This window comes from Mobula birostris, chromosome 19, assembly GCF_030028105.1.
Source record: "Mobula birostris isolate sMobBir1 chromosome 19, sMobBir1.hap1, whole genome shotgun sequence".
In the NCBI taxonomy this organism is placed as follows: Eukaryota; Metazoa; Chordata; class Chondrichthyes; order Myliobatiformes; family Myliobatidae; genus Mobula; species Mobula birostris.
In genome coordinates, this window is record NC_092388.1 from 1,055,201 (window position 1) to 1,080,884 (window position 25,684).

At 42.3% G+C, this 25,684-nt stretch overlaps 1 protein-coding gene across 1 annotated transcript in view; it reads right to left on the bottom strand.

Moving 5' to 3' along the window:
- The window catches only part of igf2bp3 (insulin-like growth factor 2 mRNA binding protein 3), a 182,394-nt gene that overhangs the window by 81,383 nt on the left and 75,327 nt on the right, over positions 1–25,684 (bottom strand). The gene's annotated exons all lie outside the window — the stretch shown is intronic.

A 25,684-nucleotide genomic window follows, 5' to 3' on the forward strand; every position in this document is an offset into this window, starting at 1 on the left:
TGTATAAGGACATTTTGACCCCATCTCCTGAACCATTTATTCTATGCATGACGCAAAGTACTTCCAACATGTAAAGTGCTCCCCAAATTACAATGTGAATTGCATCACAATGAGCATGATGTCCCTCATGAAACAATCCGGGGGAAAGCAACAGCAACTATACACCACCTCCTTTATTTGTACTGAAGACTTACCTGGTGCTTTCTAGCATGCAAGCCATGATACTAACCCCAAATGGTCTGTAGAGAGCCAATCCATTTCCCTAAACTTTTAGAACATTATAACACAGTACAGACCCTTTGGCCCATGATGTTGTGCCAGACTTTTAACCTACTCTGCGATCAATCTAACCCTTCCCTCCTACATAGCCCTTCATTTCCTATCATCACTGTGTAAGTCGAGTTTCTTAAACGGCCCTAAAGTATTAACTCCATCACCATTAGCAAAGTATTCCACGTACCCACCACTCTGTTTTTTAAAAAAAAACAGTACTCTGACATCCCCCCCCATACTTTCCTCCAATCATCTTAAAATTATGACCCAGGTATTAGCCATTTCCACACTATGAAAAGGTCCATCTTATTGTACGCCAAGTTCAAGTTTGTCATTCATCCATACACGTGAATACAGCCAAGCCAAGCAGTGTTCCTCCAGGGCCAAGGTGCAAAACACGTGCCAACAGTCACACTCAGCACAGAATCCTGATAGCAGAAAAACACAGTCACCAAAAAATATAATACAGCCCAAGTCTCTGAGTGCCGTGGCCTGTAGAACGATGGGGCACAGATGTTGTCAACCTAGAGCACAGGTTCCCAACCTTTATTGTGCCATGGGCTCCTACTTTACCAAGGGGTCTGCGGGCCCCAGGCTGGGAACCCCTATCCCAGAGCCACAAGCACGCAGCTGGTACAACAGGTGAATGCAGTACCTGCCTTCCAAGTGAACACCGGAGGGCAGCCCCCAAACCCAGCATGGAATTCAGCACCTCTATTCTCTCTCGCACTGCCTCTGCTGTCTTCTCCCAAGCGACCCTGCGGCACGAGGGCCTGGTCGGTGCAAGAACTGAGGCAACACAGCTCCTCCACCACTGGTCTCACTGATGAGGAGCTCCTAATCACAAGAAAAACACCCAAGACAATCACTTGTACCATTTGTTGGACCGTGCACTGCTTGTGACATGGTGTAGCAGAAGGCCACACAGTATACCACAAGTCCAGTTCCACTGCCATTGAGACCCACGCTAGTGGGGTAGACCTGCGACATGATGTTCTTCATATCCAGCAAGCGTCTTGTGATCATGAAAACAACATAAAGATTACCATTAGGGGGAAAATCAAAGATGAGAACAAGATCTACCAACTCACAGATCTGTTTTCTGGTTACTCAGGCAGCAATGAGCATTCTTTTATAAGTCTATCAAAAACATTTGTGAACTGCACAGCAAATCTCACTGTCCTAAAGAGCAAACCTCTATCACCCTACAAAGATTCAGATGTTCATTTATTATCAAAGGGTATATCCATGCACAGCGCTGAAATTCATCTTCTTCAGATAGCCACAAAACAAGAACACGAGTCAAACAACAGGAATTCTGCAGATGCTGGAAATTCAAGCAACGCACATCAAAGTTGCTGGTGAACGCAGCAGGCCAGGCAGCATCTCTAGGAAGAGGTGCAGTCGACGTTTCAGGCCGAGCGACTGCACCTCTTCCTAGAGATGCTGCCTGGCCTGCTGCAGTCACCAGCAACTTTTGTGTGTGTTGAAAGAACACGAGTTGTTCAGCGAGAAACATCAAACCCATCTTCCCCCAACAAAAAAACGGCAACATCAACCCCCAAAACTCCTTCACTTTGCACGAAACAGAACAGGAATATTGAACCCCAAAAAACTAGACCTCCCCCACACAAAAAAACTAACAGAACCTCAACCCCCAAACACCATCCCCTTGCATAACAAAACGGAAAAGGAATGGGCGATAAAAAATATAAAAACCACAAGTCTGAAAAAGTTCAGTCCATAAATGCAATAGTCCAAACCATAAATATAGAACCAAGAGACGGCCGACATTCATTGAGAGGAGGACATAAGGCAGAGAGGCCTACCCGCCTGTCATGTGTGAGCCACACAGCGGTAGGCTGCTCAAAGGTTCTTCCTCAGCGGTGCTCAAAAAGGCAGGCCTGGGGCATTAAACTCTCGCTCGCCTCAATGTCTCAATCTTCTTCGATGCTTTAATCAGCAAATAATGGAATCAGACATCAGCTTGCACCTTTGTCACTAAGCTTCTTCACATCGAGACAGTCCACTTGCTTCCCGGAATCTCCTCAGAGACAGTAAAGTGCAGGATCACTCAACTGATCTCCAAACTGTAAATCACAGGCTCTAACAGTCCCAGAAACACATTTAAGGTGCAAAAACAATTATAAAAGTTAAATAAGACATTTTTGTGACAGGAAGCATTGTATGCTGACACCATCTTGACCGGTACAACATAACAAACTTCAGCCCTATTCTAGCCAACCTTCTAAAAGGCTGTGAAATGCCTTCATTCAGAAAAATTGGACACAATGAACATTCTGGCTTTCTAACCTGAAGTCATCACTTTTGTATTCCTACACAAGCATACCAATTATTTCATAGAAACTGGACCCTTTAGTTATAAAATCCAACAATAACTGTGGGAAATACTCAGTAAGTCAGGCAGCATCTGCAGAGAGAAACAGTCAATGTTTCAGCATCAGCCTCCAGTTGATTTGCATTTCCTGCTGCTATGAAAGATTAGCTGCATTTGCCAAATGTACATTGAAACATGTAGTGAAATGCATTGTTTGTGTCAATAACCAATACAGTCTGAGGACATGCCAGGGGCAGCCCACAACTGCTGCAATTCCAGCACCAACATCGCATGCCCACAACTCACTAACCCTAACACGTGCGTCTTTGGAATGTGGGAGGAAACCAGAGAACCCGGAGGAAACACGTGAAGTCACAGGGAGCTTGTACAAACTCCTTACACACAGTGGCAGGAATAGAACTCCGATCAGTGACCACTGGTACTGTAAAGCAATTTCCTCAAATACTACGCTACTGTACCGTGAGAGGGATAATGTATGATGGTATGGTAGAGCAGACTCAAGGCTGATTTATACTTGTGCTGTGCGTCAAATGGACACCGTAGGTACAGTGTAGCAGCGCACCCTACACTGTACTCTACGCAAACCCTATGCCGTAGCCTAACGCGCACCTCTCCCAAACTGTAACTACGCTTTGCGGCGACGCAGACCACAACAACTGTGATTGGCCCGCTTGGTAGCATCGCATTTCCTCCTACGCTGCAATAGCTTCCCATTGGGCGACTGAAGGGCAGGGAAGGAACTCTGGCTGCAATGCTTTCCATAAAGCTTTACAGACCTCCGAAATTACGGAGGACCCTGTGCTTGACGCTAGTTTGTATCTAGCTGCTGCAGCCTATTGCCTTCCACCTGAAGCTAAAACTCGAATGGTGATTGCCAGTCTCCTAGTATACCGTGCATACACTAATGCGATATTAATGGTTGGAGACGATGAACCAAATCGTCAAATCTACCTGCCGACATCTGAAAATATTTGAAATGCATTTCCTCGTCCATGTCTCTCAGTGGCCGGACAAGCACAGAAAATTCACCCTCCTTCAGTTACAGTCACCATTGTTTGAAGTTTGAGTTTCAACATGAAGAAACTCACAGTGGCATAGAAACCCCACCGCCAACTAGCGTTTTGGTGGTGAATTGCAGAGCAACGCAGACACACCAATGCACAAGTATAAATACTCAAAACGGCGTAGCCCACTTGCGTAGGCTACAGTGCAGGCTAGTACGCACAAGTATAAATCAGCCTTCAATGGGCCAAATGGTCCAATTATGCTATGTCTTATTGACTGGTTCTCTTTCTAACAAGCAAAGCACATGTTGAATGGTTCCAGCATTTGTCATTTCTCTTTCACATTACCAGTGCCTTCAGCTGTGTATTTAATTACCATTTACTTCATACTACCTGCTCCCATGAAATTAAGTATTTTGGTGAAAATAATATCAGTGTCTCAATTCTTTTGTTTATTTTTTAACTACACCTGTGGAATTTTAAAAATTTCACATCAGCAGCACTGAAAACAGGAAGGATAAATTTTATTAGTCAACCAGCTGTCCTGTAGTAGGTATAAAATGAAAAGAAAACCTAGTGTTTGTGACATAATTTGTAACCAAGTTTTTCTTTTTATTTTATACCTTTTGAACTATTTCCATGAAACTTCTGCTAATTGGAGGAGCCGCTTAATTGGGCCATAAAATACTGGTCCTGATTGTGTCTCAATTAACCAGAATCCACTGTGCCCCCATTATTAAATCACACAACAACTTTCTTTAGCTGAACACACAAAGCATAGCTTTCACCATCCTAGCCAATCACTTCATCCACACTTGCACAAAATTTAGCCGCTATACATCCCCCGTCATTCCTTTGACCATTCTCCACTTGTACCTACATTTAAGCAAACATCTTGCACTTCGTTGTATTTTAAAGATGAAAACTGAAGATTTAAATAGACTTTTCCAAACCATTTCAACATTGAAGTTGGTTGTCTGAGGAGCTTCCTTTGTCTCCCTTTGCCCTTTGAAACCTTTCCAAGTGTCTATCCCATATTAGGCTGATTCTTCTTGGGAAAGAAGAGGTGGATTGCTGGATAATTTCTTTATTTCTGACACTGAAAAAAAATCAATCCTACTAGTCTTTTCCTGGATTTAGTAAAATCTGAACATCCCCAGAAAAGATTTGCTTGACCAAAGCAGTTGATCAGCTCCTGTGGCTTAGGCCTGGCTGCTCAACAGCACCATCTACGGGTGGAACTGGTATTACAGGTTAGCCAGCACAGATTTAATTCCTAGTTTAATGAAATGATCTAGTCCGGAATGCGGTCACCAGAGATTCAAACACATCCCTCTAAGCTCTCCACACTCAGGATTATCAGATATCAGATGCAACATAGGAGCAAGAAAAACAGGAAAGCTTTGGACAACAATGCGGACTTGACTAAAATCTAATAATGCATGGTTAATACCACTGCTTGTATTCTTCGGAGGAGAATATAGGAGAGACATGAATTGCTTTGGGCAGCCATGCTTTTGATAACTATTGGGGACAAAGGCTTTGACAAGTGTTGAAAGAAACCACCTAGAATGGATGGTGCTGTTCCCTGCACTGACTCAAGTATAACATTCCTATATGCTCTAAGGAAGGAATTCACACCGTGTTTGGAATAGCTCTGCAGGGAGATGACTGAACAAGATCTTTAAGGCAGAGAACCCTGAACTATAATCAATACGTACACTGAAGCATACAAAATAATCAGCAACACACTCAGCATCTGCTAGGCAAAAGTCCTCTACCCACAGGCCCCAGCTGCACAATGCAGTCCCCTAATAGAGGCGCTTGGCGAGTCCCTGGAAAACATGGGCCAACTCTCAGACCAAAGTGAATATCTCCAAGGCAGAACCTGGTGAAGATTATGAATTTCTTCCACATGCAGAAACAGACTTTGGTTGACTGAGGAATATCAAGCACCAGGCAGGAAGGAGCTGTCCTCCGACGCATTATGCTCAACACTGACTGTACACCTGCCTTACCAGCCCATATACATGTGTACCCCCTTTCATGGAGTGCATGACTTGCCAAAGATCCCATGACTCCCAAAGACCTGCCACGTACTGTATTCTCTTTCCCTACATTTGATATCCCATATTTAGCATTCCTTATGCATATTTAATTTTATTTTTACACATTAAGGACAGCAAAAATTGGTAGCTTATTTGATCCTGACACAATGTGATCAGAATGCTTCACTGATCAGTCTCACAGATACATGTAACAGCCCAGTAGAGGCACCTGTCTCAGACACATATGTATAACAGGCTGGTAGAAGGTTGGTAAAAAGCCAATAACGAAATACCAGACACAGCTGTAAGGTTGCCACTTCTTGCCGAGATTAGATTAGATTAGATTCAATTCAACTTTATTGTCATTGTGCCGAGTACAGATACAAAGCCAATGAAATGCAGTTAGCATCTGACCAGAAATGCGAAAAAATGATATTTACAAAATAACTGCAAATAAAATAACTGCAAAATATAAAAGTACAGAGACAGAACAATATGGGTGCAATACTGCTTAGCACTGTGATAAGAGGTTCAGCGGGGTCACAGCCTCAGGGAAGAAGCTCTTCCTGTGCCTGCTGGTGCGGGAACGGAGGCTCCTGTAGCGCCTACCGAATGGGAGGAGAGTAAAAAGTTCATGGTTAGGGTGAGATGCATCCTTGATAATGCTTTTTGCCCTGCCCAGGCAGCGTTTATGGTAGATGTTCTCAATGGTGGGCAATTGGGTGCCGATAATCCACTGGGCAGTTTTCATCACATGCTGGAGTCCTTTGCGGTCAGATACGGGACAACTGCCATACCACACTGAGATGCAGTTGGTGAGTACTTCCACTTTTCCTAAAACAGCCAAAAAAACCATCCTCATCACACCCACTTTCAAAACCTCACAATTAATATCGCCATGTCACATTGTTTGCTCAAAGGAAATTGAAAGACTGAAGATTGAGGCAAAAAAAAATCTGTAATCGGGCCCAAGAAATGGACAGTATTGTTCAAATGTTACAAAATAACGATGCCATCCATCTGTCTTGAAGGACAATGGAATATTTTTCAAAAGCCTGGGCAGAAGGTTTGCAGATCTCAAGATGCCCAGTTGTCAAGATCCGTCAGGTGGCCTCACTGATATAGCCCAGAGGAAAGTGAAGTAATATATTTGGAATCAGCTTGGCTCCAACACTTAGGACACTCTTGTGGGCAGATTTACCAGAGCTGTTGGGAGAGGTTTAAACTAATATGGCAGGGGGATGGGAACCAGTATGACAGAGCTGAGGATGAACCAGCAGGTTCACAAGTAGATGATGGGTGTAACATGAATGTAAGGAAGGACAAGCCAATGACTGGGTACAAATGCAGACAGAGCAAAGAGTTAAATTGTACCAGAGGCAAAATTCAAAAGGGTGGAGAATGTAGGATTAAAGGTGCTGTATTTAAATATGCTTAGCATTTGTAATAGGGTGGATGAACCTGTGGCACAATTAGAGATCGGTCGGTATGACGTTGTGAACATCACTGAGACGTGGCTGAAAGGCGACCATAGTTGGAAGCTTAATATCAAAGATATATTTTGTATTGAAAGCACAAGCAGGAAGGCATAGGCGGTGGAGTGGCTCTGTGGTAAGAGATGGAATTACATCTTTAGAAAGAGGTGACAGTCAGAGAACATTGAATCTTTGTGGGTGGAGTTAAGAAACTGTAAGAGTAAAAAAAACCCATTATGGGAACCATATATAGGCCTCCAAACAGTAGCCAAGGTGTGAGGTTGAGATTGCAAAGGGAGCTGGTAAAGGCATGTAATCAGGGTAATGTCACAATTGTAATGGGGGACTTCAATATGCAAGGGGATTGGGAAAATTCAGGTTGCCGTTGGATCACAAGAGGGAATTTGTTGAATGCCTACAAGATGGCTTTTTAGGGCAGCTTTTGCTTGAGCCTATCTGGGAAAAGCTAGCCTAGACTGGATGTTGTGTCATAACCCAGATCTTATTAAGAAATTTAATGTAAAGGAACTCTTAAGAGGCAGTGATCATAATATGATTGAATTCATACTGCAATTTGAGAGGGAGAAGCATAAGTCACATATATCATTATCGTAATGGAATAAGGAAATTACAGAGGCATGAGAGAGGAGCTTGGCCAGGAGGACTGGAGGAGGATACTGACAGGGATGACAGCAAAGCAGAGATGACTGGAATTTCTGGGAATAGTTCACAAGGCACAGGATAGATATGTCCCACAGAGGAAGAAGTTATCAAATGGCAGAGGTAGGCAATCAAGCCTGACAAAAGTAGTTAAGGACAGCATAAAAGCCAAAGAAAGGGCATACAAGGTAGCAAAAGTGAGTGGGAAGTTGGATGATTGGGAAGCTTTTAAAATCCAACAAAAGGCAACTAAAAAAGCTGTAAGGGAAGAGAACAAATATGAGGGCAGACTAGCCAATAAAAAAGACAGGATACAAAAAGCTTTTTCAGTTATATATAGAGTAAAAGGGAGGTGAGAATTGATATTGGACCACTGGAAAATGATGCTGGTGAGGTAGTAATGGGATACAAAGAAATGGCAGATGAACTTAAAGGGTACTTTGCATCTGTCTTCATTGTGGAAGGCACTGGCAGTGTGAAAGAGGTTCATGAGTGTCAGGGAACAAGAGTGAGTGCCATTGCTATTACAAAGAGAAAAAAAAAGTGCTAGGCAAACTGAAAGATCTTAAGATGGATAAGCCACATGGACTTCATTGCAGAGTTCTGAGAGAAGTTGCTGAAGAGATAACAGGTGCAGTAGTCATGATCTTTCAAGAACAACTTGATTCTAGCATGGCTCCAGAGAACTGGAAGATTGCAAATATCACTCCACTCTTTAAGAAGGGAGGAAGGGAAAAGAAAGTAAATAATAGACTGGTTAGCCTAACCTCAGTTGTTGAGAAAGTGCTGAAGTGTATTATTAAGGATGAGGTTTTGGGGTACTTGGAGACCAATGATAAAATAAGTCCAAGTCAGCATGGTTTCTGTAAAGAGAAATCTCGCATGACAAAGCTCTTAAGAGTTCTTTGAGAAAGTAAAAGCAGGGTGGACAAAGGAGAGGCTGTGGATGTCATTTGGGTTTTCAGAAAGCATTTGATAAGGTGTCACACATGACTAGGCTGTTTAACAAGATAAAATCATATAGAGTTACAGGAAAAATATTGGCATGGATAGAGGAATAGCTGACAGGCAGAAGGCAACGAGTGGGAACAAAAGGGGCCTTTTCTGGTTGGTTGCTGGTGACTGGTGTTGTTACTCGGGTCAGTATTGGGATCGCTACTTTTCACGTTATTTGTCAATGATTTGGATAGTGGAATCGATGGCTTTGTGGCAAAGTTTGCAGATGATACAAAGATAGGTGGAGGGGTAGGTAGTGCGGAGGAAGAATGGGCAAAAAAGTAGATGGAATAGTGCTGGGAAATGTATGAGAATAGTGTTGGGAAATGTATGGAAATACATTTTGGTAAAGGGAACAATAGTGTGGACTATATCTAAATGGGGAGATTCAAACATCACAGAGGTTCAGAGGGACTTGGGAGTCCTCATGCAAGACTCCCAGAAGGTTAATTTACAGGTTGAGTCTGTAGTAAAGACGGCAAACGCAATGTTGGCATTTATTTCATGGGGAATAGAATATGAAAGCAAGGAGATAATGCTGAGGCCTTATAAGACACTAGTCAGGGTGCACTTGGAGTATTGTCAACAGTTATGGAAAAGATGTGTTGTCATTCGAGAGAGTCCCACAAGGATGATTCCGGGAATGAAGGGGTTAACATGAGTGTTTGGCAGCTTTGGGCCTGTACTCACTGAAATTTCGAAGAATGCGGAGAGATCTTCTTGAAAACTACTGAATATTGAAAGGACTAAGTAGGGAGGATGTGGAGAGGATGTTTCCTCTGGTGGAGGTATCCAGAACTAGAGGGCGCACACACTCAAAATTGAGGGGTGACCTTTTAGAGTGAGTCATGAATCTGTGGAATGTTTTTGCCACAGACTACGGTGGAGGACAAGTCCACGGGTATACTTAAGGTGCAAGTTGATTGTTTTCCCAATCAGTCAGGGCTTCAAAGGATATGGCAAGAAAGCAGATTTATAGAGTTGAGTGGGATCCAGGATCAGCCATGATGGAATGGTGGAGCAGACAGGAAGGGCTGAATGGCCTAATTCTGCTATGTCTCATGGTCATCTAAATGAATGGAATGTGGCCTAGTTTGCAGTTACCCATTACAGGTGTTCACAAAATTACCTTGTAACCCAGTGCCTTTCCCTCCTAATAAAAATCCTGTATGCTACAAATTGTCTCCATGTCACTTCATGAGCTTTGGCTAGTACCTACTTTGGAGAAATTAAACTGACTGCTTGGACAAACACTACATACGCCAGCCATTCTCCAATTCCCAGCAGAATCTTTAGGCATAATTAGGAGGAGCTGCCCATTGCCAAAAATTGTCAATGATTGCTTCATTATGAGGAATATGGAAAAGTATTAGCTTGCACAGAAAATTTATTAGTTTGGGGAAGTATTAGAGTAATAGTTACTTAATTTGTGTTGGGTAGATGTATGTAGGAGGGGGCAATGAAAAAGGGAGGAAGAGGAAGGAGAAAGTTCAGTGGAGGTTTCTGAAGTTTAGAAGCCTTGCACAATGTAATCATTTAGAATGTTTTTTTTCCCAGATGTGCCATATCAAAGGAAAGAATATTTCTCCCAGCTACTCAAAGCAAGTTCCATTCTTCCCACCTGGCAAACCTGACTTTTTTTTTGGGGGGGGGGGAAAGAGGGGTACTTGCTTACAGTTAAGGCAACTTCTATGGAGTAGAATACAGTTGGCAGAGAGATGAAGGGTCTCGGTCTGAAACATCATCTCTGCATGCCACCTTGGCTGAACAGAGGAGCACTTTTCGTAACAGACTAAGACAACCGTGCTGTTCCAAAGAGCGCTGTTTGAGGTCATTCTTACCCTCAGCCATTAGGCCCTATAATGAGTCAACCTATAGCTGGGGAAGTGATGACCCCCTCCTCGTAGACATACACACACATATTTTATATACTGTGACACTAATTTCCTTTGGGATTAATAAAGTATCTATCTCCATAGATGCTGCCTGACCTGCAGGGTTCCTCCAGCGTTTTTGTGTGTTACTCTGGATTTCCAGCAGCTACAGAATCTCTCCTGTTTATCCTTACAGTTTAATTATGGGATATACTGACACTTCCATCAAATACAAATTTTTGATCTCTGCTGTGCCATCTGTGTAAACATACAACATCAAATATACTACTGCATGAGTTATTCTTGTACAATGTGCAAAAACTATAATGGGTCCCTCATACACAAACTTCTACAAATGTACCATGCAGAGCATTCTGACTGGCTGCATCACCACCTGGTATGGTGGGAGACGCGCTGCTGCACAAGGTAGAATTAAGTTGCAGAAACTTGTAAGATTAGTCTGCTCCATCATGGGCACTAGCCTCTGCAGTATCCAAGACATCTTCAAGAAGTGGTGCCTACGGAAGGCTGTGTCCATCTTGAAGGTTCCTCACAACCCAGAACTTGCCCCCCTTCACACTGTCACCATCGGGAAGGCAGTACAAAAGCCTGAAGGCACACCCTCAGTGATCTGGGAACCCCTTCCTCTCCTCAGACACCTAAATGGATATTGAACCCATGAACACTACCTCACTACTTTAAAAATTTCTTTTATTGCACTATTTATTTCAACTTATTTAATAGACACATACTTAATGTAACAACTTTTTCCTCTATATTTATCATTTACTTCATTGTACACTTAACAAAATTCACAATATACACAGGTGATATTAAATCCTCAAAGAGCCAAGCAGTATAAAACAAGCACTTCGGCAACTAAGTCCATGGCCACCATCAAGTAGTCACCTCTTATCTCCATTTCCCAGATGTCACCTCTGTTACCTCCATTTTCCAGCAGATGTCACCTCTGTTATCTCCATTTATCTCCCAGGTGTCACCTCTGTTACCTCCATTTCCCAGCAGATGACACCTCTGTTATCTCCATTTCCCAGATGTCTGAAGTCCAGTGAAGGAAAGGTTGGGGGATATAACACAAGTAGTGTTTTTCCTCCCAAAACAGAATAGTGAGTGCATGGCACACACTGCCGGGTATGGTGGTAGAAGCAGATAAACTAGAGACATTTAAAAGTTCAGCACAATGTTGTTGTGTGTAGGGTCTGTACTGTACTATGATCTATACCTTCCAATTTTGTATACCTTTATCAAATCTCTCTCCATTCTCCTTTGCTCCAGGTAATAACCTCCTAACCTATTCAATCTTCCCCTACAATTCAGCTCAAGTCCCATCAAAATCCTTGCAAATTTTCTCTGCACTCAACCAAACTTGTTGACATTCTTCCTGTAGGCAGGTGACCAAAACTGACACAATACTTCAAATTAGGCCTCACCAACATCTTATATAAGTTCAACATAACATCTTCCATACTCAGTACTTAAGAGTTATGAGGACCAATGTGCCAAAAGCTCTCTTTACAACCCTATCTACCAGTGACACCACTTTCAAGGCATTATGGTTTCAATATTCCAGGTCTCTGTTCCACTGCACAGCTCAGTGCCTTACTGCTCACCACTGAAGTCCTACCCCAGTTTATTCTGCCAAAGTGCAACAACTCACACCTATCTGTGCTTCAGGCCCCAGTCTTTCGTACCATCTGCAAATTACTGATCCAGTTTACTACATTATCATCTAAATCATTAGACCCTTGCAGCACACCACTGGTCATATTCAGAGACAATCATCTACTACCACTTCCTGGCTTCTCCCATTAATCCAATACATATTGATTATTTATTTTCATAGATGCTGCCTGACCTCCTGTGTTCCCCTAGCATTTTGTACGTGTTGTTTTGAAGTTAATTAACTGTTTCATACCGAATGCAAGTTGACCTCCATATTTCAGTGAACTTTTCTGAAAGAGGTCCTCCCAGTTCACAAGGTTCTGTTCCTGTGAAATGTGGCCATGTATCAAGTTCCCAAGCAGGAGAAGATGCCTGAAGCTCCATAGAGGCCAGTAAGTCAATAGAACGGGACTTCTAAACATTTGCTAATACTCATGGGCTGTACACAAGTGGGTGTATGCAATGTGAGAAAGATCCAAACTTAAATGTTCCTTTTGTGATACAAAAAGGGATCTATTCAATCTATTGAGTCTCTGCTGGCTCAGAAAACCATTCCCATTAACTTCTTTCCACTTGTTTTTATGCAGCTCATTGGAGCCTTCACCACACCCCATCCTCAATCATGAGCTGTACTATCCACATCATGGACCAGTGCGATCTGTAGTTGCCAGCAGTGCACTCATTTCCAATCAGGACATGGCCAGAAAACAAAGCAGTTGTAGTCATGTGTCTGGCCATGCTCTGACAGTTATTCACTAGTTAATCCAGTCTCCCATGGTCATGCTAAGACTGAGCAACTGATGTTGATGGTTGGTCCCTATCACTCAGCAACGTAGCCCACTTACATTTTCATTATTAAAACAAGATGAAAATGTGTAATAAGAACAAAGAGATGGAAACACTCAGTAGGTCAGGTAGCATCTATGGGAATAAACAGTTAACTGCTGAGGTCAGAGAGACCTCTGACCAGCTGAATCTGGCAACTGGATAGTCAAGAGACTCACAGCCACACAAGACCCCTTCTGTCCTTCGAGGTCTTCACTTGATTGGTGGCTCCTGCACTGGGGTGGAGCAGAAGAAATGAAGTTGAAGGATGTTGTCAGCACAACTGTTTAGCCAAAATACCCCATAACCCACAAATCAAAAATTGAGTAAAGCTGGCCTCAAATTATTTAAACTTACAACACTCAAACTTTTCAACTTTCTCTTCCTCCCAGAAGATTAATGTGAACACCTTGACAAGATCTTAGCCACACCACTTGTGGGATAAAACTGAGGAAACATCAACAAGGCCAACGGGAACATGAGGGGAAACTCCTTCACTCAGAAGATCGTGAGAGCGTGGAATGAGCTGCCAGCACAAATGGTGCATGAGCTCCATTTCAACACTTCGAGAAGTTTGGATAGGTACATGGATAGTGGTGGCATGGAGGGCTATGTTCCCAGTTCAGGACAATGGGAGTAGGCATGGACTAGGTGGGCTGATGGGCCTGCTTCTCTGCTGTGCTTCTCCATGACCAAATCTGTTGGAATTCTTTGAAGAAATAACAAGCAGGATAGACAAAGGAGAATTGGTTGATGTTGTGTACTTGGATTTTCAGAAGTCCTTTGACAAGGTGCCACACAAGGCTACTTAACAAGCTATGAAACCATGGTATTACAGGAAAAATGCAAGCATGGAAAAAACAGTGGCTGATTGGCAGAAGGCAATGACTAAAGGGAGTCTCTTCTGGTTGGGTGCCAGTGGCTAGTGGTGTTCCACCAGGGTCTGTATTGGGACCACTTCTTTTTACATGTCAATGGTTTGGTTGACAGAATTGATGGCTTTCTTGGGAAGTTTGGGGGCAGGTAGTTTTGAGGAAGTGGACAGGCTACAGGAGGAGTTAGGCAGATTTGGAGAATGGACAAAGTAGCAGCAGATGGAATAGTGTTGGGAAGTGTATGGTCATGTACTTTGGTAGAAGAAATGAAAGTGGACTATTTTCTAAATGGAGAGAAAATACAAAAAATTGAGGTGCAAAGGGACTTGGGAGCCCTTGTGCAGGATTCCCGAAAGGTTAATTTGCAGGCTGAGTTTGTGATGAGGAAGGCAAATGTCATGTAAGCATTCATTTCAAGAGGACTAGTATATAAAAGGATGTAATATACAGACTTTATAAAGCACTGGTGAGGCCTCACTTGGAGGATTATGAGCAGTTCTGAACCTCTTATTTTAGAAAGGATGCGCTGAAATTGGAGAGGGCTCAAAGGATGTTCACAAAAATGCTTCCAGGATTGAAAGGCTTGTCATATGAAGAACATTTGATGGCTCTGGGCCTTCGTTCACTAGAATTCAGAAGAATGAGGAGCGAGCCAATTGAAACCTATTGAATGGTGAACGGCCTTGATACAGTGGATGTGGAGAAGATGTTTCCTATGATGGGAGAATCTAAGACCAGAGGACACAGCCTCAGAATAGAGGGGTGTCCTTTTGAAATGAAAGTTTGGAGGAATTTCTTTAGCCAGAGTGGTGAATCTGGAATTTGTTGCCACAGGCAGCGGTGGAGACCAAGTCTTTATGTATATTTAAGGCAGAGGTTGATTTTTGATTGGTCAGGGCATGAAGGGAGATGTGGAGAAAGCAGGAGGTTGGGCCCGAGAGGAAAAAAAATGGATCAGCCATGGGTCAAATTGCTAATGCTGCTCCTAGATCTTATGGTTTTACACTGTTACTAGCCCTCTTCCAGCACCATGAGGACTTTCTCTGAGTGACAGGAAAGAATTCCAAGATTTACAAATGTGAATGGTGGCGGGGAGAGCACTTTTTATTTTCATTCTTTATATGAATATGTGTAATGTTAACTTTATATACTGTTGTCTGAGTTTCTGCTAGAACAGAAATGCATTTCCTGCTATCTATTTTATAAAATTATATTGTTGAAACAAACAATTTGATTAGTTCATTCCTCAGTTTTCTTAAATATGGCAGGCAGCAAAGGCACGCACTTTGTAATTTCACTTATTTCTCAATAGCCTGATGTAATTTTTTTTTAATAGAGCAGCACCTGAAACCTTGCAAACGCAGCGTGGCTAAACCAACGGGCACTGACTTTGGCAAAGGCAGCACGGCTGAATGGCTGGAATTTGACCGTGGCTTTCTCACTGCTGAACTCAGTGAGGGAGAGGCTTTGTTCAACTTCCCCACAACACCTACCCTATCCAAAACCTTTCCACATGAATTCCCTAGAGAACTATAGAGGTTTTCCACAGGCCTGTCCACAAAGCCTGACAAATTTACAAAAATTAAAATTTTAAAATGCTCATTTTCAAAAAAAGATTCTAGGAAACTATTCTTTTCCAGAAACTTAAAATTAGTGCATGCAAACAGCAGAGATTACACTTACTCAGATAAACCCATTACATCTGCATGCTTATGAATACTGTCAATACTTACACCAATGCATTTTTAAACCAGATTTCAGAATCTGAAACAAAAGTTTCTGCAGATGCTAGAGATCCTGAGCAACACACAAAAGCTGGAGAAACTCAGGTCAAGCAGCATCTATGGAAAGGAATAAACAGTCGATGTTTTGCACCATACTGCTGCTGCAAAACAATAAATTTCACAACAGTGATAATAAACTTAGGGGCAGACAATATTATAACTTCTGTACTTGAATACTATATAATGGTAGCTACTCCTTTACTGCAACTGCCCCAACTCAGCAGAGGGTTTCTAGAGACGGGATGCATTGTCCCTCTTGCATGAGCACACGGTTTATAATGAAGAGCGCTATAAGCTTCTTACAGGATGAGTAAAGTGGGGGATAAAGCAGTTCAAGCCAATACCAAATCGTGAGTTTTTTAAAAATTTGATCTCTGCAGTAAGCAAGGAAAAATAAAAGTTTGTGCTTATAACCTTTGCAAACACTAAGATGCAATTCAGTAATGCAAACATTTACATGAATGCACTTCAGTTTACACCCAAATCCTACAGATACAAAGTAGGAGAATGGGAAATTATCAATTAATCTCCTTACAGATTTTAATCCATTTCATAAATTCAACAGTCCTTTGCCAATCTTTATTAGTTAGTGCCATATTCTGGGTGACAAGGACTCAGTTAATTCATTGTTGAATTTCACATAGGCAGGATTACGAAGGACCAAGCGTTCATCAATTAGAGATTTTGTTTCACTAGCCTAGAAAGGCCGTGATATACAATCATCAAGCTCCCTTTGCCACCCCTCCCTCCAAACTACAAAAATCATTTTCCTTCAATGATGTGGAGTCTCCTGGCTACATTTGTGATCTGTAATTAAAGGACCTTCTTATTTTAAAATGGAAAATCAGTTTATCTTGAGTTGCAATTCCAAAACTTAAATTACCACGTGGCCGTACCAATCCACAATTAATAAACCAACCTACAATTAACAAACTCCATTTTATAGAAATGTGGAAGACCAAAGTTAAAATTTCCACATAACCCACAACTAAATAACCAAGAATGATGATTAAGACAGATCAGAATATAGAAAACACTGGGTAATGAGCGAACCCTTCCTTTGGTAAGGAGAGCCCAAGTAGCCAGCTTTTCAACACACAACTTCTCTTTTTAACCCAAATGCAAATAGTTCTTCTCTAAAGTTCCTCAGCATGAATTAATTTCTTTGTGCCCGAACCCATTATTGGAAAGAAATCTTTCATCAGATCAAATATGAAAAGCTACAACAAACATCCCACTCCTTAAGATTTTGATTAATTCATCATCTCATCAAGTCAGAGATCCAGATCGCAATCTCTCCCTGCATGAATATTTCTCTCACATTCTCCGCCCCCACCCTACCTTGAAACCTGCTCTCCCGTCTGATAATGGAACGTCAAATAAAACAGAACACGGTGGAAACAGTCTGCACATCAGGCCTCATCTGTGGCAAGAAGGGCAGAGTTAACGCTTCAGGTGGAAGATACTTCACCAGAAACAGAGGAAGCTAGTTAAGCTCTAGGGTTGTGGGGGACATGAACAATTAACAAGGTTAGCTGATAAACAAGTGAATAGGGGTGGTTAGACAGCAGAAACACAGCCAAACGAATGGAGACAAAGACCTGGGGGAGGGCGAGTTGAAGGGGCAGGAAGCCTTGCTAAGAGGGCAAACTGGGCATAATCTCCACACAAAGGAATGGGGGGGGTGGGGAGGGGAAGCTTTTGGCTGCATTCAGGTTCCGATGGGCAAAACACTTATTCAGATAGAATACAGATTTAAATCTCAGACACTGCCTGATCTCCTGAGTATTTGCAGACTTTTCTATTTTTTATTTTTCATTTTGCTACTGTGGACAGTTTTGTTCTTATTATCTAACCTAACCAGACATCATTCATGTTTGCAGAATGGATTCAGTTTTGAGGGGAGGGGTTCCCAAGGAGCCTGCAGACCCCTGGTTGGGAACCTATTTGAGACAATGATCTTGGTCTATGATTAGGAGAGCACCGCAGCGCCTGCTGCTTGCATGCACCACTTGATGACAGCTCATCCCACACTCCCCACCCTGAGGGATATTTCCTCTCATGTTCCCCTTAAACCTTCACCCTCAACTCATGACCTCAGTGGAAAAAGCCACTTGCATTTACCCTATCTATAGCCTTCAATTTTGTATCTCTATCAAATCTCCCTCAATCAATGATCCTTATTCATAAATCAAATCATTTCTTTGCAAGTGCCATCCCATAAAACATTACAGAATTAGGCAATTTGGCCCATCAAAAGGCTCTGCCATTCGATCATGGCCAATTTATTATCCCTTTCAACCCCATTCTCCTGCCTTCTCCCTATAACCTTTGATGCCAACTGATCAAGCACCCATCAACTTCTGCTTTAAACATACCAAATGACTTCCACATCCATCTGTGGCAATGAATTTCACAGATTCACCATCCTCTGGCGAAACACATTCATCTTCATCTCTGTTCTAAAGGGACATCCTTCTGTTCTGAGGCTCTACCCTTTGGTCCTAGCTACTATTGGTAATATCCTCTCTGCATCCACTCTACCCAGACCTTTCAAGAATCAAGAGGTTTCATTGAGATCACACCTCATTCTTTTAAACTCCAGTGAGTACAGGCCTAGAGTCAAATGCTCCTCATATGTTAACCCTTTCGTTTCCAGAATCATTCTCATGAACCTTCTCTAGACCCTCTCCAATGCACAGCACAGCCTTTAGCAGATAAGGGGCCCAAAACCACTCAGAATAAAATTGGACAACTTGTTGCATAAGCCTTTTAATACACTGAGTTTTCAGCATCTGTACAAACAGTAAGTCCCACAATGTAACCTGTCCCAGCAGAAGTAACTAACTGAAAAAGAGATTTTGTGCGTCTACTTCGTGAGGTGTGCGCATATGACATTGTGGCATGATGATGCATGCCACTCATACTTTTACATAAAATCCATAATGAATTAAGTGAAAAAATGCTTGATCAAACAGGTTTATAACATTACTGAAATTAAATACACAACACACCTCCCTGGTGAGCTATAAACTCCAACTCAATATAGAATCCATCTCAACTCAAATATGTAACATACTACTCTCTTGTGTGTGTGTGTGTGTTATATGCAGTTGGAAAAGTTTATGAACCCTTTGAAAATACTGATTTTCTGTACTAATTACTGATAAAATGTCGTCTGATCTTCATCTTACAATAATAGACAAACACAATCTGCCTAAACTAATAACACACAAACAATTGTATTTTTCAAGTCTTTATTGAACACTTTGTTTAATCATTCACAGTCTAAGCTGGAAAAAGTAGTGGTGCTAGAAAGTTTGTGAACCCTGTAGAATTTTCTCTATTTCTGCCTAAATATGACCTAAAATGTGACCAGATCTTCAGACGAGTCCTAAAGCTAGATAAAGAGAACCCAATTAAACAACTAACACAAAAAACATAATACAGGTTTCCCCTGCCATCCAAAGGCAGAGTGTTCCTATAAAATGGTTCGTAAACTGGAATGTCATAAAGTGAAGCAATTACCATTTATTTATATGGGAAAAATTTGAGAGTGTTTGCAGACCCAAAAAATAACTTACCAAATCATGCCAAATAACAAAACCTAAAATAACAGTAACATATAATAAAAGCAGGAATGATATGATAAATACACAGCCAATATAAAGTAGAAATACTTTTCTACAATCATTGCCGCACTGTCCACCGTAGTGAAAATCTCATGTAAGCACTGTCGGCAAAAACACGGCGCAAGTGCTCTCGGCAGAAACACTCTCTCCAGTAACCTTTAAACTATGAAGCTGCCAAATAACACAAAAATACACAGCCTATATAAAGTAGAAATAATGTATGTACAGTGTAGCATCACCTACCAGAATCGGGAAGACAGCACTGAGCACACTGATGATGATGATGTGTTAGGCTGAGTCGTTGGAGGTTGGGGTGGTGCAGTGGTCCCCACCCTCCAGGCCACCGACTGATACCGATCCACGAAGCATGCAGTGGTGACCAGGGCACACCCAGCGCATCTTTAAAATAGACGAAATAAACAAGCTAATTAATTAGGTGCCACCCGGCACATAAATGTTGACCCAGTCCAAATCGCCTCTGATCTGGGCCGACATTTACGTGCCAAGCAGCACCTAATTAATTAGCTTGTTTATTTTGGCTTTTTTCTTAAAGATGCGCTGGGTGCGGCCTGGCTACCGCTGCATGCTTCGTGGATCGGTATCGGTCCACAGCCCGGAGGCTGGGGTGCTGGGACACTGGGGTGTCATCTCATCGTCATCTGTTTCCATCAGGGCAGGCAGGTCATCTTCTTCTGTGTCTGCCTGCCTCAATGTCGAAGGTCGAGGCTCGTCGTCTGCTGTGGCTGATGTGGAAGGCTTGAAAAACGACAGTATGCTTGACTGCTAGCCTCGCCGCATTTTCTATCATACAGTTCTTTGTAAGCACTCAAAACATCCTGCAAATATCCCCTAAACCTATGTACCCTTTCAAAATTAAAGTTGTACTTTTCTGCAATCATTGCAGCGAAAATCTCACGCAGTTGCTTCACGTTCAGTTCCTGGACGACTTCATTTTCGGTCCATTTGCTACTGCATTCGGTTTTGATTGTTATCCTTTCCTCTTCCAATTGCATCAGCTCTTCATCTATCAGTGCTTGGTCATGGGATGCCAAAACCTCTTCAATATCATCTTCGTCAGCTTCCACAAGCCAAACTCAATTTGTCCTTACTTCATCCACCACGATTGAAACGCTTAATTATGTCTAGTTTTACGCTAAGTGTAACACCTTTACGAGCTCTTTTAGGCTTTTCTGATTCCTTAGAACTCATCTTGCTAACGGATGCTCAGAATAAATTGAGATAAAGCAGAGATGCTCACAGGCACGTGTTTATGCAATGCCAGCTAGAATGCAGTTCTGGGAGAGGAGCTTGGCTGCTCAGGACGCGCACTGCCTTTTTTCGTAACAGTGAAAACACCTTCTATTAGCGAAAACAGGTAACTAATATAGGTCTTTCGTAACAGCAAGGCTTCGTAAAGCGAACATTCAAAAAGTGGGGACACCTGCACTTGCTCATTTATTTATTGAGAAAAATAATCCAATATTACATGTATTTGTTGGAAAAAGTATGTGAACCTCTGGGGTAATGCCTTCTACAAAAGCTATTTGGAGTCAGGTGCTCCAATAAATGAGATGAGATTGGAGGTGTAGGTTGTAAAGGTGCCCTGCCCTATAAAAAAGATACACAAGTCAGGTTACCGTTAGAGCTGCTCTTCTCAAGAAAGATCTGTTTATGCTCACCATGCCAAAATTGAAACAACTTTCAGAGGACCTTAGAAGAATTGTAGAGATGTATGAAGCTGGAAAAGGCTACAAAAGCATTTCTAAAGACCCGAGTGTTCATCAGCGCATAGCAAGAGCAATTGTCTACCAATGGAGGAAATTCAGTACTGTTGCAACTCTCCCTGGAGTGGGCATCCTGCAAAGATCACACAAAGAGCATAATATGCAATGCTGAAGGAGGTGAAAACAAACCCAAGGGTAACAGCAGAAGCCCTGCAGAGATCTCCAGAACTGGCTGAAGTCTCTGTGTCCACTATATTAAAAAAACGCACTGAACAATAGTATTCATGCAAGGACACCACAGAGGAAACCACTGTTCTCCAAAAATAAAACAACATTGCTGTACGTCTCAGGTTTTCAAAGGACATTCTGGATGTTCCACAATGCTACTGAGAAAACATTCTGTGGACAGATGAGGCAAAAGTTGAACTTTTTGGCAGAAATGCACACCATTGTGTTTAGAGGAAAAAGGGCACTACACACTAACTGGTTAGGATTACCCAACCCTAACCCTAATGCATGGTGGAAGGAGCATCATATGGGGTTGCTTTGGTGCACAAGGACTGGACAACTTGCAATTGTTGAGGGAACAAGGAATTCAAGACACTTTACAGGACATTGTCAGGGTAGTGGTCCTTCACCTGAAGCTTAATTAAGTTGGATAATAGAACATGGCAATGATCTGAAACACAACTGTAATCAACAGAATGGTTTAAAAAAAGAAAAATCATGGTTTTTGAATGGTCAAGTCAGCGTCCTGACCTTAACCCAATTGAGATACTGTGGCATGACCTGAAGAGGGCTGTTCATGCAAAGCATTCTAGAAATATTGATGAACTGAAACTGTTTTGTATGAAGAAACAGCCTACAATATCTCCTTGTTATGTGGTCATTGTGCATGTGTGATCAGCAGCTACAGGAAATGTTTGGTGGAGTTTATTAATGCTAAAGGAGGTTCTACCAGTTATTAAATACAAGGGTCCACATACAGTGGGGCTAGAAAGTTTGTGAACCCTACAGAATTTTCTTTAATTGCATAAATGACCTAAAACATGATCTGATCTTCACACAAGTCCTAAAACTAGATAAAGAGAACCCAACTAAACAATATAAAAACATCGTACTTGCTCATTTATTTATTTATTGAGAAAATAGATCCAATATTACATGTGCTTTTTCCAGCAATTACATGAGCCCTTGCTCTCGGTAACTGGTGAGACCCCCTTTGTACAGCAGTAATTTCAATAAAACTGGCTACTTTTTCCACAGATGGTACAAGGAAACAGACAGGTTTTGTAAAACGTGCATATTTTCATTTAACACTATTTTACCCTTGATATGTTTTGAGTTTTCCAGTGCCATCCCTGAACACTACTGTGGCACATTCCAGTAACTTTCTTAATTGAAACTTTGAAAGGGCTGGATAGGATGAATGTGGAGAGAATGTTTCCTCTAGTGGGGGATATCCAGAACTTGAGGACACAGCCTCAAAATTGAGGGGCAACCTTTTAGAACAGAGGTAAGAAGGAATTTTTTTTTTTTTTTTTTTTTTTTTAATATATAAAATATATAGCCAGAGAGTCTAGTGAATCTGTGGAATGCTTTGCCACAGACAGCAGTGGAGGACAAGCCTGTGGGTATATTTAAAGCACAAGTTGATTATTTTCTGATTGGTCAGGGCATCAAAGGATATGGTGAGAAGGTAGGTGTATGGGGTTGAGTGGGATCTGGGTTCAGTTATGATGGAATGGCAGAGCAGACTCGATGGGCTGAATGGCCCAATTTTGCTCCTATGTCTTATGGCCTTAATTCGCTTGCAAGGGATATAGCATATAGATAAATGAATCTCCAATCAAGTCGTACTAGTTTCCACTAGTCACGGCCCCACAATGCTGGCCCTCCTGCTTTTAACCACATACAAGCCCAACGTGGCTTGTTGGTTGTTGTAATTGACTGTTACAAATGTCATTCCCACAGGAATTATCTTTTCTCCAGATAACTAGGTGACTGTTAGAAGAAAGGGAAATGGGCAGCCAGTGCAGCAGACTACCGCTTGTGCCGTTCCCCTCAATTACAAGCACACCACTGTGGATAATAATGAGAATATGACCTACGTGGGTGGGGGTGTCTGGCACAGAATCTGGTGCTGTGGCTTAGAAGAGAAGAACAGGGACGAAGCAGACTGCAGTGGTGATAGGAGATTCCATAGTTAGAGGAACAGATGAGATTCTGTCGGTACAACAGACACCTGGATGGTATGTTGCCTTCCAGGTGTCAGGGCGAGGGATGGTTCTGATCAAACTGCTGGAAAAGGATGCTGGAGAGGTAGTAAGGGGGGGGGGGTGGAGAGACAAAGAAATGGCAGAGAAGCTAGGTATTTTGCATCAGTCTTCCTTGTGGAAGACACTAGGAGTATACCGGAGATTCGAGAATGTCAGGGGGCAGAAGTGAGTGTTGTTGGTATTACTAAGGAGAGGTGCTTGGGAAGCAGAAATATCTGAAGGTAGATAAGTCACCTGGACAAGATGGACACACCCCAGGGTTCTGAAAGAGGTGACTGAAGAGATTGTGGAGGCATTAGTAATGATCTTTCAGGATTCTGATTCACTAGATTCTGGCCTAGTTCCAAAGGAATGGAAATTTGCAAATGTCACCCCACTCTTCAAGAAGGAAGAGAGACAGATGAAAAGAAATTACAGGCTACTTAGTCTGACCTCAATGCTTGTGAAGATGTTGGAGTCAATTATTAAGGATGAGGTCTCAGGGTAGCTGGAGTCACATGATAAAATAGGCCACAGTCAACATGTTTTTCTTCCCTCAAGGGAACATTTTGACTGACATACCTGTTGGAATACTTAAGAAATAACAGACAGGACAGACAAAGCAGAATTGGTTGATGTTGGGCATTTTGGATTTTCAGAAGGCCTTTGACAAGGTGCCATACGAGGCTGCTCAATGAGCCTACTGTACTTCAGGAAAGATTCTAGCATGGATAGAACATTGGTTGTTTGGCAGGAGGCAAAGAGTGGGAAGAAAGGGAGCCTTTTCTGATTAGCTGCTGGTGACCAGCAGTGTTCCACAGGGGTCTGTGTTGGGATTGCTTCTTTTTACATTAAATGTCAATGATTCGGATAACAAAATTGATGGCTTTATGGCCAAATCTGTGGACAATACATAGATAGGCGCACGGCAAGTAATTTTGAGGAACTAGAGGGGCTACAGAGGGACACAGATTCAGAGAATGGGCAAAGTAGTGGATGGAATACAGTGTTAGGAAATGCATGCTCATGCACTTTGAAAATAGAAATAAAAGTGCAGACTACTTTCTAAATCCTCCAAGAGCACCACAGTCTTGTTGTGGTTTGGAGGCATGCATGTTCATGATCCAGAGAGCCAAGCTGGCTGGAGTCAGGGTTTTATTCTTTGGTTCTTGGTAGGGACCACTCATGCCAAACAAGTCAAAGGGTAGAGGCCGGACTAACAGTGGTCCACCGGACTTCCAATTTGGGGTTTCAGCTCAGGGCTAACAACCCCGACTGGTAAAATAAAAATTCTTACAGGGACAGCAAGAATCCTTGTACATCTGAGTGCAACGGTATTCCTGAATCTCCATCTGGGACTTGTATGACTGACAGTAGTGAAAGCTGAAGGGAAGCTATTGACATGATGAAGGAAGCCCTGACCCCAGAGATGGAGGACCTTCATCGCTGCTCTAAATGCCAGTGGCCTAATGGGCATGAGATATTTTCTAATTGGAGAGCAAATTCAAAAATCTGAAGTGCAAAGGGCCTTAGGGAGTCCTATGTGAGAACTCCCAAAAGTTAATTCACAGGTTGAAAGTGATTCGGTGTGGAAGGCAAATGCGATGTTAGCCTTCATTTCGAAAACTAGAGTCCAACAGAAAGGATTAATGTTGGGGCTTTATAAAGCACTGGTGAGGCCTCATTTGGAGTACTGTGAACAGTTTTGGGCCCCTTATTTAAGAAAGGATATGCTGACATTGAAGAGGATTGCAAGGAGGTTCACAAAAGTGATTCAGAGATTGATGGCTTGTCATATGAGGAGCACTTGATGGCTCCGGGCCTCTTCTCACTGAACTTCAGAAGAATGAGGGGTGGCCTCATTGAATCTTCGCAAATGTTGAAGGGCCTCAACACAGTGGATGAGCAGACGGTGTTTCCTGTGTTGGGGAGTCCAAGACCAGAATAGACAGCCTCTGAATAGAGGAGCGTTCTTTTAGAATAGAGAAAGAAGGGTTTCCTTTGCCAGAGTGGAGAATCTGTGGAATCCATTGCCAGTTAGAAATGGAGCCAAGTCATTAGGTGTACTAAAACCAGAGGTTGATAGATTCTTGATTAGTCAGGGCATGAAGAGATACTGGGAAAAGGCAGAAGATTGGAGCAGAGGGGGAAAATGGATCAGCCATGATGATATGGCAGAGCAGACTCGATAGGCCAAATAGCCTACATCTGCTC